The sequence below is a fragment of the Panthera uncia genome, chromosome C2 (genome assembly GCF_023721935.1).
Source record: "Panthera uncia isolate 11264 chromosome C2, Puncia_PCG_1.0, whole genome shotgun sequence".
Classification (NCBI taxonomy): Eukaryota; Metazoa; Chordata; class Mammalia; order Carnivora; family Felidae; genus Panthera; species Panthera uncia.
The window spans coordinates 91239388-91244473 of record NC_064810.1 but is presented as its reverse complement, the minus strand read 5'-3'; the positions used below and the strand labels follow the sequence as shown (position 1 = coordinate 91244473).

At 40.9% G+C, this 5086-nt stretch overlaps 1 pseudogene; it reads left to right on the top strand.

The window, feature by feature from the left end:
- The first annotated feature begins 3243 nt into the window (after nt 1-3243).
- Nucleotides 3244-4584, top strand: LOC125922122 (spermine synthase-like; annotated as a pseudogene).
- Nucleotides 4585-5086: the final 502 nt, after the last annotated feature.

Here is a 5086-nt window from a genome sequence, read left to right as displayed (position 1 = left end):
TAATGACCACAATTAGAATAACAAACAACAAGAGGCTCTTTATATATCCAACTGGAATTCCTGACTGCCAAATCTATCATAAAGCACTGAGTAGAAATGTTTTAATGAGCTCCTAGATATGCTACACATGATATAATTTCCCCTAAGCTTTGCAGCCTCCGATGGGAAATTCCCCATAGGTCCCAAATGCCACCTGTGTATAAAGCCACCCAGGGGCAGTTAGAATATAAGATAAGTGATGAGGATAGGAGTGTAGTTCTGTAAAGTCAGGTCAGCTGTGGACATGCTACTAATTTCTTATGCTTCATATATTTTTTATGCTATAAAAGCCTGGGCCATCTAGCTGGGCTGAGGGTGAAAACAACACAGAGAAGAAAAAGTTAATATTTCCTTTTTAATTTAGAAATTACTGGATTTTTATGTCCTCCTTGTATTTACCCAACTGTAGGGTTTGAATAACACCTGAAAAATGTAACATAGTCCGTGTCTTCCTTTTTCATTTTTCTGGCGTTGGTGCAGCTATAGTTTTCCAGATGGCTACATATATAGCCCAATAATACAGGTAAGTGCACACTACTATAGCTCTTCTACGGGCCATAATAGTTAATAGCCAGGCTAGAGCCCAGAGGCACCAACCAGTTCTAAGGCTTTTGCATTCCTTTCTTTGCATATGAATTTTGATATCTTCGCACTGCTTTTGTGAATGGTGAATTCCTAGAATAACAGAAAATTTGCGTTGTTATAGAGGTTCTTATCAATTTTATAGAAGTTCCCTTTAATACAAAGAAAAACAGATTGAGCTGAAAAAAGTGCCTACTAAGAAATAAAGCACATTCTCCTGCAGCAGGGTGTTGTAGGGAAGGGAGACATAGAAATTTCCCCAAGGTTTATTGACACATAAACTGCATACGGCCAGGAAACATTAGGAGAAGAATGTCATTTTAAAACAATTCAGGGGGAAGAGCCTTGCTTTGTGCCATTTCTTGTGATTACAGGCTGGGAACCTGGAACAAGATATCAGGATTTAATACTCGAGCTACTTTATGAAAAGCACTAAGCAGCAGGCTTTTTGCTTTAACCTTTTTAATATTCTGGAAGGTAATTGTCCAGACCGTCTCACCTTTCCAGGTTAATGAGGTAGCTAACAGTCCACAATAGAAAATGGCTGCCCAATCAAAAAAAAAAAAAAAACAAAAAAAAAGGAAAAAAAAAACAAATGGGAAGGTCTGAAGTTACATGGGTTTTTATTGTCTTTCAAAGAAAGTACAGCAGCATTACCATTCTGTTGTCTTCTTGTGATGGATTGCAAAAAGAATCAGAAAAGGCACAACATGAATCTGCTCTCAGGACAATGATTGTAATCAAAATAGGAAATGGTACAAATGTAAGCCATTCTCCTTGCAGTTTAAAGATTATAAATCCCTTATTCATCTGTTATGATCCAGGGCCTACTTGTGATTTTTATAGTTCTTTACACGCTCAGAATTTTAAAACTGTAATGCAAAAGGGGCTACAGCTGTTCTCCTTCCGATTTGGGTGTTTAATCCCCACTTGGAGGGCCCCACCCTGGTCTCCCCTCCCTCTGCCCATCTGCAGACTGAGCCTGAGGCCAGCGCCTTGCACAGGAGAAATCCAGCTCACCGTGGTCTCTTTGCCCCCAGGAGGTTAAAACACAGCACGTCCTCTTCCAAGAAGCTCTGGGAAAATGTAGGAGCCCTTGCCAAAGATTTTGCTTTTTTTTTTTTTTTTTTTTTTGAGAACTGAAACTTCTTATGATCATTATACAATTTAAAAGGGAAGTGACATATACAGTAGATTTGGACCCAGAAGACCTGGAGCTTTGCCTTCCACATGCCTCTTTCTAGGAATATGACCTTCTTTCTCTGAGCCTTTGCTTTCGCCTCCACAACATCAAAGCAACTAATGTGTGAAGTTGCTTTGGAACTAGGGCCAGCTTTTCACATGTTAAAATGGTGTTCTGAGACCAATTTTGGTGTGTGCCGGTGTGTGTGTTTGTGGGATTCCCCACAACAAACGATGCTCCGGACACTGGCTGAATGTCCTGTAATTTAACTCAATTCTGACACTGCCCAGAGATAACGTCAGATTCTATGGATTAGGGTTCAGTCCTACAAGACTGCCCTCCCTGTACCTCTCAGAGGCCAGCCACAAAGCTCAGGCTTGTTACCTGCACTTCTAACCAACTGACTATAAATCATTGGTTCCCAAGATTTCCTCTCAGCTTTGATTGATTTGCTAGAGAGTCTAGAACACAGAACTCAGAGAAATATTTTACTTACTAAAATACTGGTTCATTTTAAAAAGACCAGTCAGGTGGAAGAGATACATAGGGCAAAGTATGGTAAAAGGGTATGAAGTTTCCATGCCTTCTATAGGCACACTGCTTTCCCCAAATCTCCACATGTGTATCAACCTGGAAGCTCTCTGAGTCCCCTCCTTTTGGATTTTTAGGAGGCTTCATTACATAGGCATGGTTGATTAAATCAATGGCCATTGGCAATTACATTTCTAGCCCTTTTCTCCTCCCCATAGGTCAGGGGGTGGGACTGTAAGTTCCAACGCTCAGATCACTTGGTTGGCTCCATTCACCATGAACCTCATCCTTAGAAGCTTTGCAAAAGTCACCTCATTAACATAACAAGTGACACCTTCATGTCTCTTCACACTTAGGAAGTTCCAAGGGTTTGGGGAGCTGTGAGCTATGAACTGTGGAAGAAGGCTAAATAGATAAGGAAAATATATGTTTGACCAAATATATATTTCTTATAAGTTGCATTATTGCAAATGTAAAATATTGTATATGATATCTAGCAGTGGGATAAAAAAGCCAAACAGGAGATAATAGTCCTAGTGATTTGTGGCCTTATAGATTTCTTAAGTACATTGAATGTTTTGAGCTAGATCTTTCCTGTTTATAAAAGACTGTTAACAGTGAGTGAAATCCCGTGGGAGATCCAGTTCTTCTAGCATACTGGGGAGACACTGGTGTAAGAAAACTTGTTTCCTGCACTGTATCTAAGGGACAATGGAGGTGATGCACTCTACTCAGCTGATACCCTGGAAGACTCTCGTTTGTTGGGTCTTTTGTCCTAACCCACACTTTTTATCTTTTATTTTTTTCAAATTAAAATTCTTCAGAGAGGCCTGACATGCCTGTAACCTCCCCAGTTTCCTGAGCCCGCTTCCACCTCCCCCAGGCATGGCACAGGGCAGCGCCTCACTATGGTAGCAGCACAGCACAGCACACGAGACTTCATGCTTGGCACCAAAGCTGTTGGTGAGAACATTCTAAAAGGCCTGCAGTCCATCTTCCGGGAGCAAGGGATGATGGGGTCGGGGCACACCTGGCAAGACCACAGTTATTCGGCGACCTACATAAACAAAAATGGTAGCCTTGCCAATCTGAGAATTTACTCACACGATCGGTGTTGTTAGACCTTCAGAGTTATGATGGGGATTCACAAGGCCAAGAAGTTCACAGTCTTTTGGACAAAGTAGAAGAAAGAATGAAAGAACTGAGTCAGGGCTGTACTGAGCGGGTGAAGCGATTACCTCCCATAGTTCGAGGAGGGACCATTGACAGATACTGGCCTATAGCTGATGGTTGCCTGGTTGGGGATGAATAGATGAAGTGGTGTATGATGAAGATTCACCTTAAACGAACATTGAAATTCTATGCTTGAAGCAATTTGGAGATTTTAATCCGGTGGAGAGTGATTTGGGCATACCCAGGCCATCATGGACAGTGGAAAAGAAGACAACAGTGGCAAAGACATACTGATTCAAGGGGGCAGAGATGGGGGCATATTATGTGAAATATTTAAACTGAAACCAAATATGGTCACTATGATAGAGATTGACCAAATAGTGATTGATGGATGTAAGAAATACATGTGGGGGCGCCTGGGTGGCTCAGTTGGTTAAGCATCCGACTTTGGCTCAGGTCATGATCTCCCAGTTCGTGGGTTCGAGCCCCGTGTCAGGCTCTGTGCTGGCAGCTCGGAGCCTGGAGCCTGCTTCAGATTCTGGCTCTCCCTCTCTCTCTGCCCCTCCCCAGCCTTCACTTTGTCTCTCTCTCTCAAAATGAATGTACATTAAAAAAATTAAAAAAAAAATAAAAGAAATACATGTGAAAAACATGTGGTGAAAAAAGGAAAAGAAAAAGAAAAACATGTGGTCATGCCTTAAATAATCAGAAAGGAGACTGCTCTCAGGTTCTAATAGAAGACTGTATTCCAGTACTGAAGAGGTGCCCCAAAGAAGGGAGAGAGACTGATTATGTGATTAATGATTTGACAGCCATTCCAATCTCCACAACTCCAGAAGAAGATTGCACATGGGAGCTTTTCAAACTGATTCTTGGCCTCTCAATAGAAGTACTGAAACAGGAGGGAAATAGTTTACATAGAGTGATTGTGTCAGTTTGACGGAAGGCTTGCACTCTATGAAGAACAGCTTGGGTGCCTGTATTCTCCTGTGGAATTCTCAAAGGAGATCGTCTGTGTTCCTTCACACTTGGAACTGTGGGTATTTTACACCGTTTGGAAGAAAACTGAACCTTGAAGACTAGTGTCTGCTAATCACATGCGCTGCAAATAGCTTTCCCGATCTTCAGAGACAGTACATGACATCGACATGTGTCAGGCAAATGATTGTGAACTCCTTCAAGTTTTCTTTTTTTATTGTTATTTTTAATGTTAAAAAAAGCAAATAGAAAATGTATATTTTGATGAGCTAGGGTATAATTTTTTTGTGAAAGTCAGCTGAAGTTTGATTAGACGGCATAGTGAGGCTGCTTCTTGCATTGAACCCCTAGAATGTGATTTTTGTTACTTCTTTTTGTGCGGACTCCTTGTTTTTGTTTTAGTAGACTTCAAATTTGGTTGTTTGGAGGAATGAACATCATTATTTTGTTCTGGAGGGTAGTTCTTGGTGGTGTTTCTTTCCCCCAAAATGGACTTAGATATTACAATTTGATGCCTATAAGAAAGAGTTAAGAAAAAATGAATAGCAATGCTTCGATTAAAATTATAAATGAGAAAAATTAAAATTCTTCAGAGATGAG